Source organism: Vulpes vulpes, chromosome 13 (genome assembly GCF_048418805.1).
Source record: "Vulpes vulpes isolate BD-2025 chromosome 13, VulVul3, whole genome shotgun sequence".
Taxonomy (NCBI): Eukaryota; Metazoa; Chordata; class Mammalia; order Carnivora; family Canidae; genus Vulpes; species Vulpes vulpes.
Window position 1 is genome coordinate 8,644,485 of NC_132792.1, and position 14,578 is coordinate 8,659,062.

General features: G+C 42.5%; 1 long non-coding RNA gene across 1 annotated transcript; it reads left to right on the forward strand.

Annotated features, from left to right (window-relative positions):
• The first annotated feature begins 452 nt into the window (after positions 1-452).
• LOC140595041 (uncharacterized) lies at positions 453-14,064 on the forward strand. The gene is made up of 3 exons (XR_011996438.1): positions 453-602; positions 11,193-11,384; positions 13,983-14,064. It is a non-coding gene; the product is annotated as an uncharacterized lncRNA (long non-coding RNA).
• Positions 14,065-14,578: the final 514 nt, after the last annotated feature.

Below are 14,578 nucleotides of genomic sequence, written 5' to 3' on the forward strand. Positions count from 1 at the left end.
AGCTTTTTCACAATCATCTCTTGGGTTCTGCTGCATATGTGTAGACGGTACCCCAAAATGTCATCTCCCAGCAGAGCAAATGGGTTAAGGGTAGGAGCTCTGGAGTTCAAATCCTGTCTTCAGAATGTGCCAGCTGTTTTATGTGAGTGAGTTCCTTAACCTCTCTGGTTTCCTAATCTCTTAGTTTTCTCATCTGTAAAACGGTGATAATAATCATACATACTTTCTCGAGTTGTTTTGAGGATTTAACGGGCATAAAATGCCTAGAATAAAGCATGAAAAATGTGGGCTGTTTTATTTTGGTAGAACCAAGGAAAGACCCGGTCAGAATTATTCTTCCTGGACAAGCTAGCTCTTTGAATAAAGAGCTTTAAATAAGCCTTAGCATAACACACACATTTGCGTGAGCGTGCACACACACACACACACACACACCCCTCCAGCCTCTGAGCTATACAACAACCACCTCTTTTGAAGATATCATGTCCACGTTACCATTGGTCTTGCTGCACTGCAGGGCCATTCGTCATGAAATCACCTCGCTGCAGGAAATCAGGATGTGGCAATATTGAAATGCCTGCAGGAGACAATATGAGGTGCAGGTAAGAGGCAGAGTCCTAGCAAAAATCCACGGGCTGGTGCATAATCTGAGCACAGCCCTATCATCCTATTAGGAGATGTTTCTATTTCCATTTTATACACAGGCAAAGAGCCTGAATTAGTTGAGTGGGAATGTTAATTTATCTCTTATTATTATAGTCTGATCGTGGAGTGTGTGTTTGTGTGTGTGTGTTTGCGATGCATTTTTCATACATTTCTTTTCCATATCCTCATGATATTGTTCAAGATAATTGATGGTGGAGGTATAAGACATTTCTCAGTAATACACAAACAAAGCCAAACTCAAATCATGTAAATGGCTTCATTCGTGGGGATAAAACGAAATTGTTTGGCAAGGCAGGGAGTCAGAGAGAACAGAAAAGATCCAGAGGGAGCAGTGGAGGAATGTTCAGTACATTTTCCTTGTTATTTCTGCATTTGTCAAAATGGAATGTACCCCCCTCCTATTTTATATTCTTAGTTCTATATACAAGGCAATCAATGGCATTATAAATAAGTCTATTTTTGTTATGGGTATGAGGCTGCTAAGGAAATGGAACAGAAAATCACTTTCCAGTCTAGCCTCAAAATTGATTTTTTCCAAATTATTTTTCTTACAAAACTCCTGTTTGTCTCCTAGAATTTTCTTTCATTTACCACCACTTTTTTTTTTTTTTTGAAGGTGTTCCACTATCTCTTTTGACACTTGGGATCTGCATCATAAAATCAAACCCTTGATTACGTATTGATGTTTTTCTCCTGAAGACTGTAAGATCCCTGGGGGCAGGGCCATTTCTTGTACTTCTCCTTCCCCAGTGGAATGTGGTGCAAGGTCAGCAAAATGAGAGCAGACAGGGAAACAAGCTCCTCACAGTTTGCAAAGCACTATTATGCAAAAAAAAAAAAAAAATTATATTGAATGCCTATTATGTGTGTCAGGGAGTGAGCTAAATGCTTGGTGCCATCTGCCCTGCCCTTAGTGCAATTGTCCCAGGGCTCAAGGCTGCCCCTAACCTGCCCCTCCCCAGCCCATGTCCCTGGGCTATGGCTGGTTTAGGGAAGAGAGGAGCCAAAGCTGAACCAAGCAGATGCTTCCTCATGGGAATGTGAAGCCAGCACGTAAAGCACATCTGCTGACAATGCTCTGAAAGGAAAGCCCCAGGAGCATCTCCAGCTGGGAGGCCCTGTCCAGCCCATATCAGAGCTTGCCTCAGATTTGGTTGTTTCAGTTTCCAATAACTCCATCTCCAATTTGGGGGAGGTTTCTGATGTAAGCCATGAAGTGATTGTCCCCCGGCCCTCTGGAGTAGAAGAGCAGGTCTGATGGACTCCCAGATCCGGTCTCTTCACTACCATTCACACAGCCTTTCTTATCTCAGCCTCATAAGAGCTCCATAAAGCACAAACCCTACCTTTCCTCTCTGCTGTGTAAGATCCAGAACGATGCTCGATGTCACAGGTGGGTTGTAACTGGGGGCACTGGTCTAATTTCTAGCTTCTCACAAAATCAGATTCAGAAAGGATTTATCAACTCTTCACCATGTTCCAGACCTTGCATGAACCCCCACAAATTAATTCAGAATGAATTCCTACAAAAACTGTCCATCCTGTGCAGATCAGTACCTTCCCCATACCTTCCAAGGAGCCTGGACCTTTAGTTCCCTCTCCCCTGGCACCGTGGCAGCCTGGTCAAGGTGGCTAAGTCAGCAAAGTGACTTTGGCTGGAAAAGTGAATGTGGTGTCTGCCACCAGGAATTTGAACCTGGCAGGTAGTTAGGAGCTGAAATGTGTGGGTCAGGAAGTGGAGAGGGCATGGGGAAGTCACGATGATCCTGAACAATCTAGAACAAGCACCTGAAGCCTTATTCTGGAGAATGGAATCCTCTTGTATAAAGAAGCAGAGGAAATGAGGGAGAGTCACACAGACACCATCACTCACACACACACACACACACACACACCCCTGTCTGAAAGAAGCAACAACCGCAACAACCTATTTTTCATATCATTTATAGTCTTGTCACAGTTCAGGTATGAAGTTTGGTTAGATTTCAGTGAAAACTATCTTTCAGAGTAGTTTTTTTTGAGTAGGCTCCACACCCAATATAGGGCTTGAACTCACAACCCTGAGATGAAGGGTTGCAGGCTCTGTGGACTGATCCAGCCAGGTGCCTCCAGAGTGGTTTTGACTCCTGGGAACAGGGAGGGGTAACTTTGCTACAATTAATATGTATGGTGTAAAACTTCATGCAAATGAGTTTGGGTGGGTAGCAGTGTCATAATTTAATTGTATCTATACAAAAGCAAACTAAACAAAAGTCGAATGCAGTCTTTTACTGATTTAAAGAGAAAACAAAACACAAAAGAGTTGTGCCTAATATGGATCTTGTTTTTTGAAAATTTTTAAATAAGTAGCCACCCTGGTTCCTGTGTCCTGTAAAATCCAGGCACCAGACCCTTGGTGTAGCTTCTGTTCGGCTTTACATCACGGGAACAAATTGGTCTGCTTTCTTGGCTTTCATCTTCTCTGGGTAAAGAGGCTGTTCATCCTTGTAAACACAAAACATGTTTGCTTTTTCCAGTTTTCTGCTAATGGCCAAGGAATGGAAGCAAATAAAAGTTTTATTGATTTTTGACAAAAAATGAAAATAAAATAGCCAGCAGCCAGGAAGACAGGTACCTGTGCAGGTCCTGGAGCACCTATGCAAACAGGATCACTCTTCAACCATGGAATTACAGGAAGGCCCAAAAGCTTAGGAAGAACCTAGGGGATAGAGAGGGGGCTGTGAGCTAGCATGGTGGGGTTCGAGGGAGGCTATTTATCAACTAGTCTGGATGCTTGTCAGTGTTTACAACCTGTATGGTCACAGCAATGTCTACTGGAGGAATATCGAGCCCATATACCCCACACATAACCCCTCACTTTCACACACACTCACAGACACATATTTATCCATCCTATGGTCCTCGAGAGTTAAAAAGAGTAGCTCATACCCTCAATCTAGGGATCCTTGATAACTTTCTACTTTTGAAGTTGCAGCTCTGTTACATGCAATTTCCTATAATAATACTACCCTTCCCCACCTTTTTGAAAAGATACAGCCACTTGTCTCAGAGCCCAGATTGGTTGTTTATGTTGAGTTTCTACTGAGTTCACATAAGGCATCCACAGATGGAAATCACTTGAATTGGGCTGTGAACCTTTCACATGTGTACAAGCATACTTCCTTTTACTGTACCTTCCTTTGCAGATACTGTATGTGTGTGTGGGGTTTTTTTTTTTTGTTGTTATTTTTACAAATTGAGGGATTGTGGCAGCCCTGAGTCAAGCAAGTCTATTGGCACCATTTCTCCAACAGCATTTGCTGGCTTCCTGTCTCTGTGTCACATTTTGATAATGCTCCCAGCACTTCAAACTTTTCATTATTGTTATATTTGTTATGGTGATCTGTCTTCGGTGATTGTGATTCACTAAAAGCGCGGATGACGGTTAGTATTTTTAAGACTTTATTTATTTATTTTAGAAAGACAGATAGAGAGAGAGAGAGAGAATGAGCTGGGGAAGGGGCAGAGGGAGTGGGAGAGAAAGAATCTCCAGTAGACTCCCTGCTGAGTGTGGAGCTCCACAGGGGCTTAATCTTAAGACCCTGAGATCATGACTTGAGCCGGAATCAGGAGTTGGATGCTTAGCTGACTGAGACACGCAGGCACTCCATCACGGTCAGTATTTTTAAATTAAGGTTTGTGCATTGGTTTTTCAGACATAATGAAAAACACACTTACTTACCTACAATAGGCTAAATCACATAAACCTGATTTTTATGTGCCCTGGGAAACCAGAAAATTCATTTGACTCACTTTACTACAGGGGTCTAGAACCAAACCCCCAATATTTCCAAGGTATGCCTGCAATCTTTAAGTCTCTGGAACATTGTAGAATTTTAATCCATATGCATTTCTTTTTTGAGAACTACCACGTGGGAGATTGTTCTAAACCATGGAGAGACAAAGATAAGTAAGGCATGAGCCCATCATTGAGATGCTCATAGGCTAGTGATGGCCATTCAGGGGGAAGCAGAAGAATTAAAAATGACCAATATGCATTGCCACATGATCCATGAATGAAACATATATGCAAAAGAATGTGCTGAAGAATTTTAGAATAGTTGCCCATGGGGAGAGTGATCAGGTGAATATGAATAGGTATGAGGATACAAAGGAATGAATTAAAGACATTCATAAATTTTTAAAAAGAGAAAAAAGGAAAGAATATACTAATGAGAAGCAAGCCAATATTTCACTTAAATATTACAGTGTAAGCAAGAGCAGTGGAATATTGTTTAATTCTACAATTGCAGAAAGCTTGCAAATTTCAGTATTGAATCTGACACAGTTGAAGTTGATGTTGACACCTGGACCTGGAAGGATAGAGAGAGAATCAGGGCAGGGGCAGCAGAAATGGATGTGGACCTGGGGCAGAAGGTGTCCTGCTAATGGCTAGGGGTATAGGTCTCCCCACTTGTGAGGGAGAGCCAGCAGGTGATTCATGTACATGCTCACCTGGCTGTGACCTTTGTATATTATTTGCAATTTTTTTATTTGCAATTTTTAAAGCATGTTCAATATGTTCATGTTCAAGGTTACAATTTGATCTGTATCTACAGATTTATTAATGGAGGTTTCTTTTTACAACCCCAAGCTTGAAGAACTCCTATAGGGTCAACTGACATTGGTATCAGCTCTGCATAGCGTGGTATGTTCAGATATTTTATTGGGTCAGTAGATGGACACAGACTCAAAAAGAGTACCAGCAAAAAATGAACACATATTGTTTACTGTGTACCATCTCATTTATTTCTAACAAAATTGCAAGTATTGCTTTTTCTCATTTTCACACAGGGAATTTGAGACTGAGGTTATTTCATCTGCCCAACACCATAAAGCTCATTAGTAGTGGTCCCAGGATGTGAGCACAAGCTTATCTGACTCCAAAATGCATGTTCTTTGTACTAACCCCCCTAAGGAAGATAATGATGCCCAATGTGTACAACTTTCATTCCCAGAATTGATGTCCACACAATATTGCGATTTCTTCACCAGTTTCAGCACTCTGGACTAGAGCTGCAAACAATTTTTAATACATTTCTTTGAGTCACTGCTTCGCAAACACAGCTTCCTCATTCCCACAGCTGTGGCTTTGATTAGATAGTGAGCCTGGTCATAAGTTCCTCATCCATTGTTTGTTTCCACCCACCGAAATTTTCAAAATTCTGTCACAGTCTCATCTTTTCTCCTTACTGCTCTTGCCCCTGTGACCTGAAGACTTTTTGCCTTTCCTTTCTTTTTTTTAAGATTTTATTTATTTATTTATTTATTTATTTATTTATTTATTTATATCTCTCTCTCTCTCTCTCTCTCACACACACACACACACAGAGGCAGAGACATAGACAGAGAAGCAGGCTCCATGCAGGGAGCCCAATGCAGGACTCAATCCTGGGACTCTGGGATCATTCCCTGAGCTGAAGGCAGCCGCTCAACCACTGAGCCACCCAGGTGTCCCAATTTTTTGCACTTTCAATCCCAAATATAGCTTTTTGCAACTAAAGATGTCCTGCTTCAAAATGGCCTCTAATTATTCACACTTATAAGTTTCTTCTTTTCAACTTTATACAAAACGCATCAGTTCCTATCTTCGTTAACTGATCTGTAATAAATCCCAAGGCACCTGAGGTGTAGTAAAAGGGGCACAGGACTCATCATCTTTCTCCATTCTACTTCTGCTCTTCTCTTCCATCTCAGTGAGTGACATCGCCAAGCTCTGAGTTGTTAGCCCAGAGTTTGCTGGTTGCCAGAACCTTAGCCAGGAGTCATCCTTGAACTTCTTCCACGTGGGTCTGCATTTGCTTAGTTCTTGAGTCCCACCAGTTCTACTTCGCTACTATCTCTCTATCCTAATTGCCATTACTTGAATTTAGGTCACCACCATCAGTTGCTGGACTGCTTTAACATCCTCCTAACTGGTCTCCCTATGCTCAGCTTGCTTCCTCCAATCCATTTCTCATGCTGTTGCCAAAGTGATTTTTTAAAATAAAATGGAAATTTGATAGTCAACAGACACCTGAAAAAATGCTCCACATCACTCTGCATCAGGGAAATACAGATCAAAGCCACAGATACCTACCTCACACCAGTCAGCATGGCTAAAATGAACAACTCAGGAAAAAACAGATATTAGTGAGGATGCAGAGAAAGAGGAACCCCTTACACTGTTGGTGGGGATGCCAGTTGATACAGCCACTCTAGAGAACAGTATGGAGGTTCCTCAAAAAGTTAAAAATAGAGCTACACTATGACCCAGTAATTGCACTTCTAGGTATTTATCCAAAGGATACAAACATACTGATTCAAAGGGGCATAAATGTTTATAGCAGAAATGTTCACAATAGCCAAACTGTGGAAATAGTGTGGAAACAGATGTCCATCAACAGATGAATGGATAAAGAAAATGTGGTCTATATATACAATGGAATATTATTCAGCCATCAAAAAAGATGAAATCTTGCCATTTGCAACAACTTGGATTGAACTAGGGGATATTATATTAAGCGAAATAAGTCAGAGACAAATATATGATTTCACTCATATCTGGAGTTTAAGAAACAAAACAGATGAACATAGGGGAAGGGAGGGGAAAATAAAATAAAACAAAATCAGAGAGGGAGACACCATAAGAGATTCTTTTTAAAAAGATTTTATTTATTTATTCATGAGACACAGACACACACACACACACACAGATAGAGAGAGTGATAGAGAGAGAGAGAGAGAGAGAGAGGCAGAGACACAGGTAGAGGGAGAAGCAGACTCCATGCAGGAAGCCTAATGCGGGACTCGATCCCAGAACTCCAGGATCATGCCCTGGGCTGAAGGCAGGCACCAAACTGATGAGCCACCCAGGGATCCCCCATAAGAGATTCTTAACTCCAGGAAACAGATTGAGAGTTGCTGGAGGGGAGAGGGTGGGGGGATGGAGTAACTGGGTGATGGGCATTAGGAAGGGCATGATATGTAGTGAACACTGGTGTCTTATGCAACTGTTGAATCACTGAACTCTACCTCTGAAACTAATAACCCACTATAGGTTAATTAACTAAATTTAAATAAAATAAAAAAATTTAAATGCACATTTGCTGATCTACCTCTACCACCAAAGGAGATCATTGCCCTGGGATCATCGTCTGTTAGATTATTGTCTTAAGGGGTCACCAGGGATGAAGATCATGGAGGGCCAATGAGAGGGCCAATGAGAGGAAACAGAGACTTGCTGCTCAGGCGAAGTGAGACCAGGTGGAGGGGGACTGCCAGTATCTTCCTGATTTTTAGCCCACCCAGCCATGAGGGAAAGCATTGAGCCTGAGGATAGAAGTTGCTCTTAGACGCTGTGCATTTGGTGGGAGCTTCTTGTGGAAAGTGAGTGCAAGAGAGAGGAGAAAAGAAGACAAGGACTCCATTGGACACCATCACCTGGGCAGGTTTAACACTGCACTTACCTCATTGTCTTTTCCCCAATTAACTGCACCATTACACTCACTTATGAATGAGATCACTTTTGAACTGATATAATGACTTTTCTCAGTGTGACCGGCACTATACTTCTTGGCCTCCTCTATTTTCTTGCTCTGCATTCATTCACTGTTTGTCCTTCTGTATATTGACTTGCCACATCCTCTGGGAAGACTTCCCTAATCCCAAAGTCATCAAGAAGCCTGTGGGCTTGCAAAATTATCTTGTATTGTAATTGCTTGCTAATTTTCTGTCCTTTCCAAACACTCTAGAGTGTAAGTTCCTGAGGGCAGGATTTTGCTCTGTTCACTGTTGTGTCTCTAGTGGTAGATATCACTAGCTGAATTGAGAGAACTAAGGCAAGAGGTGTGTAGAGTCTGGCCAAAAGTCATACATTAATTAGTAAGTGCCAAAGACATCATTAGAACAGGTATTCTACTCGTTGATTTGTTGATTAATTAGTTGATTAATTCTTCTGCTCTTCCAACAACTATTAATGAATGGTGCTCTGTGTGGCACAGAAGAGTGAATGATGCAGAGAATCTGCTACACACTTAATGGAAGAGAGACAAGCATGAACAATTCCAAACATGGCAATCATTGAAGTAGAATAGGTGTACTAAACCCATGAGGTGGGCAATCTAGAAATAGCTTTTTGGATGTGACATCTACAATGAGCCCCTCAAGATACAAAGTTCTTGTAGGGCCTCCTGGGCCATATTAAGACATTGAAACATTGTCATAAAGGCAAAAGGAAGCCAAGAAGGACTGAAGAGATGAGTTGAATTTCAATAATTAAAGACAGGGGAAGGGAGTGAGAGGGCTTTTTCCCAGAAAAGGGTTTCCAGCAACTTCTAAAAGCCAGAGTGTGTTTGTGGTTAGCAAGCCTGTGAGTTAGCAAACTGGGAGCTGGCTCTGGAAACTCAGCTGGGGCCTCCCATTGGACACAGCTTCCATCCTTTCCCTAATTCTCCCCTTACGGACATGGATCTGGGATTCTATTGAGGTAACTGAATTTTTCAAGCATTTGTCAGCTTCATTTATGTTTTAGAGAAAGTGCAGAGGTGGTTAGACAGGGAGACAGTAGAGAGTGGTGGAGGTGATGTTCTGAGTGGCATCTGCAGGCCTATTGTCAGCTAGGTGGCAGGGATACAGCAGGTGGTGGCTAAGGGAAAGACTTTTTGAAAAGGCTCTTGGAGGAGTAGAGGCAGTGCCTGGGCCATGCAGTAGGTGGGGCCATTGTCTGTGTCCAGTCATTCTGAGGTGGAAGAACCATTTGACAGACTCTTTCTTCTTTGCTCTGGGGATCTCAGTCTCAGGAGGGATGTTGGGCAAACTATGCAAGAAAGGGAAGGGAAAGGTGGTTAACAGGTCCTGAGATGCACTGATGTGCCAAGTGTGTGCCAAGCCCATGAATCTGGAAACTCCTGCAGTCTGCACAATGACTCTTTGGCCCCCTCCTCCTTCTCTACATCAGCTCCCCTCTTTTCTTGCTGCTCCCCTCCCTTCCATCTTACATTTCATGGTCACTGTTGCAGCTACCACTCACTGAGGACTTCCCAAGAGCTAGACACCCTGCCCGGCCCTGCCATGCATGATTTTATTCAGTCTTTATGCCAAACTTTGCTAGGTCCCATCATTGTGCTCTTAATTCTACTTGCTGCAAACAGGATTGCTGCTAGGGCCAGGAAGGAGTCAATGGCCTGTGTCTGTGACATGAGACTCAAGTCAAGCAGACCTGGACCCTGTGAAAACTGTGGGTCCTTGGATAAGTTAGTGAATTCTCTGAGTGTCTGTTTTCTCACCTGTAAATTGGAGCCAAAGAGAATGACAGCTTCATCTCAGTGTGCTGCTGTGGTTGGACTCCCTAACCCCCACCTCCCTCACCCCTAATCCTTCTTTCAATTTGGCACAATGGTCTCTCTAGCCCCCACCTCATCTTCCATGGCTTCTCATTGACTTCACTGCAAAGTCCAACCCCTTAGGATGGCACATCTGAAGTTCAGCTCATTCATCCTGTAAGCGTTTACCAAGACCATGGTCAGGGACTGTGCTAAACTGGGAGGACCATAAGAACCCCAGTCCCTTTTCTGAAGGGACTCACAATTTCGGACTCTTTCCTACAATCCAGCCATGCTGAACTACTGAGGGTCTCAGAACTTACCATTATGTCACCACCCCTGGACCTTTGAACACGCTTTTCTCTGCCTGGAATTTCACTACCCCTTCCCTGGAAGTTCCTGGAAAACTAAACTTTTCCATCCACATTCAGGTGGAAAACTTGTCTGTAAAGCCCACTGAAGTCTTAGAGTTATCCTTCTTTCTTTCTTCCCTCATGTACCCATTGCTGCTCCCTCAGCCCAGCCCCACTAATAGGAATTATTTGCTTACATTGTCTTCCTTTAGGGATAGGGGTACAATTTATTCAATCACCAAACTAGCATCTGGGGGAATGCTTCACTCTTCTGCTTTACCATCAACCATGGAATGCTTACCATGTGCCAAGTCAAGTTTATGTACTTTATCTCATCCAATCTTCATAGTAACTATATGAGATAAGTCCAGTAAATATGCGCATTTTACAGATATGGACATTGACCCAAGAATAGTTAAGGAACTTGTCCCAGGTTACCTAGCTTGTAAGTGTCAGACCCAGGATTTGAACCCATGCACCCAGCCTGTGAAGCCTGTGCTCCTGTCACCAGGCATGCCCCCCAATGTCATGGCTGCTAAGAATATGGTGAGTGAGTGAACTTTTCATTGCAACAGTGGTTCCATCATTTACCATTATGTATGTGAATCCTCCACCCAGTGCTTTTCAAACTACGTGCAGTGAAGGATTAGGTTTTTTTATTTTTTAAATGCCCATCTTCCACAGACCAGTAGTTTTGTATATTAGAACAAAAAAGGAATTGCTAGAGAAAAGATCACACACTAGGATATTGCAATGACATCCAATTGCCTTAAATGTTTCTAAATATTTACCCTCAGTTCCCGTCGTTAACATGTGGACCATCTTTGAACAGCACTGCTCTATCTGACTGCCAGCTCGGACTCGCAATGTGTTGAGGATGGATTGCAGAATGAAATCTGGATTGTATCACTGAGGGTTTTGATGAAGAAAAATGGAAAGCTGAAAACCTTGTGAATTTTTACCTGGCTCTGTATCAAGAGAAGCGTCTCATTCTCCAGAGGTGATCCTGTGGACAGGGGTCTAGGTGAGACCTGCATGCTAGAGACCACTTAATGGCTTCTTATAGATGGAGAGGCAAATTAGGCCAGAACCTTAAAACAGTCAAAACTACTATTTCAAAAGAGTATGTTGCTTTTTCACACTCACATTGGTTTTTGGAAGGGGATGATGAACAGTTCTACAGATTCAGTAAGGCAGTGGCATTATTGACGAGTTCTCTGGTAAAATATTATATTTTGAAAAATCTCATTTTGAAGTTTTTCATTGAGTTTTAACATACTGGTTATTTTTGATGATAAATAGCAGGAGGTTCTGAGGAAGTAGGATTGGGGAAATACACCATATACAAAAGAATAAATAGCATCAGATGTTGTACTTTGAGAGAACCCATAGAATCTTGGCTCAAAGTTCTCATTTTACAGGTAAGGAAACAGCTCCTGAGATGGAGGTTGGGGTCTGGAGCGCAGACATACATGGTTTGTTAGCAAATTAGGTGGGAAGAGAAGCCTAATTCCTGGTCATTTCAGCCAAACATTTGGAACCTCCAAAAGCTCCAAGGGTGAGAAAGGAGAAACAGAAGCTTCTCAATTCTCTGAACAGCACCGAGCTGGTGAAGCATGGACCCCACTGCCATTCCCCGATGGCTCAACACCATTTACTTTCATATTCTTCATAGGGAGGTCCCAAGGAACTAGTGAGATGACAGTCAGTAGTGGGTTCTTCTGACTCTGAGTTACTGGCTTATTCCTTTACAAATAAGTCTGGACTATGGTTTCAATAAATATGTTTCTAAATAAAACATACAATTGGCTACTCTTCAAATACAAATAGATGCTGTTGTGATGGTTCACATAGTTTAAGGTGTGTATTGTTAGAATAACTCTTTTTAATTTTTTTTTTTTGGTCATTGATATTAAAAAAACAAGTGTGCTCATTTAAGGATCAGCAAAATAGGGATGCCTGGGTGGCTCAGAGGTTGGGCTCAGGGCGTGATCCTGGAGTCCCAGGATCGAGTCCCACATCAGGCATCCTGCTTGGGAGCCTGCTTCTTCCTCTGCCTGCGTCTCTGCCTCTCTCTCTCTCTCTCTGTCTCTCATGAATAAATAAAATCTTTAAAAAAAAAAAAAAGAATCAGCAAAATACTTTGATGTTAAAATGGAGTTGTCCTATTTCAAAGATTAGAAACCACAGGCATTGAGGACAATGTGCTGAAAACTGCTATGAACTTAGGGAAACACAAAGTGCCGCATCACTGTTATGCCCGGTCTGGGTGAAAAGCACATAATAAGGGATGGAGGAGCAGACCGAAGGCTTCCAAGAGCTCTGCCTCAGTTGAGTTCAAGCATAATGGTTAAAAGCTCTAGTTTTGGGGTCAGATGCTCTTGAGTGATAGTTCTTTTTATTTTTCTACTTGCTGTCTGTATGCTCTTGGACAAACTATATACCCTGTCTGAGTCTGTTACATTAGTAAAATAGGGCTTATAATACATACTTCATTGGGTTGTTGTAAGAATTCGATGATATAATGGGCCTAATACAATGCCTGGCTCATAGTAAACACTTTATGGTGAATATCACTCCATCTCTGCCATCACCACCATCACTACTAGTACTAGGACAACCACCACCACCACTATCTCCACTGTGATAACTACCATCAGCATCACTAACACCACCATCACCACCATTGCCATCATCAACACCACCACTATGCTAACTACTATCATCAACACTACCATCCCCACCACCATCATCAGATCCTAGAAACTCCAGAATGTAACCTTGTTAATTTCCCTGAAAGTACTCTCAGCTCTTCCTTATCATATACTCTACTTCCTTTCTAATATCAATATGTCCTCTGTGAACTGGTGGAGGTGTTTGGAGGTATGCTGACCCCAAGGTCTCTTTTCTTCCCTTTCTGTACTTGTTACTGTTTGGCTATCTCACTGCTCAACTTCTCCCTTTATCTGCTTCTGTCTTTCCATCATGGGGTTTGGGGTTGGGCACCATCTGCAACCCTAGGTTGCTTGAGTTCATGAGTTGAACCCAAAAGGGGCAGAAAGTGTACCAGCTGCCTCAGTTCAACCATCTGTTGAAGTAAGTCTTTCTGCATGTGAATGTGGTGTGCATATGGTAGGGGTGAACTTTGTTTTGTTGTCTTCCCTGCCTCTAGGCTATGGTGCCATCTGTAGGCCTTGGCATCTGCTCTCTTTTCAAAGCCCAGCACTACAGTTTCTGGTGAGGGCTGAATAGCTTCTGGAAACTAAGCCTGTTTGGCTAGCCCTGATGTTCTACACAGTTAGGACCAGACTCTTTTCCAGAGGTCTGGACCTTTCTTTCTTTGATGCATAAGTTACCACCTGGAAGCCAATGTAAATGTGTAAAATAACCCAAATCACATTTCTAGTGCCACTCTGTATTAGGACTTTTTGTTGTAAGTGGCAAAAGCTAAATTCAAATTTACCGAAACAAAATGAATTATTGTCTCATGCAACTAAACAAAGTCTAAAGAATGCTGGCTTTGAGCTTGGATGGATCTAGGTGCTTATATGTTGTCATTGGGAGATTTCTCTATCTCACAGCTCTTCTTTCTCTCTCCTACTTTGACTTCTTCCTCTGGCAGCCTCACCCTAGTGCTGGTTCCAATGAGGCCAAGCTTCTTCCCTGTCTTCCTATCAAGGTGAGATGAGATGAGAGAGAGAGAAAGAGAGAGAGAGAAAGAGAGAGAGAGAAAGAGAGAGAGAGAAAGAGAGAGAGAGAGAGAGAGATTCTCCAACAATTTCCGCAAATGTTCTGGGATTTACATCTATTGTACGTGCCCCCCCGCCCCCCACATCAGTCCTGTGACCAAGGAGATGGAGTATGTGATGGCTGATCAGCTGAAGGGATATGACTATCTCTAGAGCAGGGGCAGAGGTCAGCTCTGGGCAAGCCACATGGCCAGAGACAGGAAGCAGTGGTTCCTCGCAAGAAAATCTAGCAGCTCATATCTGAAGAATGGGAAGTTCAGTTGAGGGAACACAGGGAGTAGTTATCTATTGTATGTTCTGCTTTGACTGGCCCCAATTGGCTAAACTTCACCATAACCCAAACTTGTTGGGAACCTTGGAAAGAACCTTTGGAGAAACTTTGGAGCTAGAAAACCTGTTTAAATCTTTGTTCTCTCAATTCCTAGCTGAGTGATCTTGAGCAAGTGGCTCAACGTCCATGAGCCTTGTA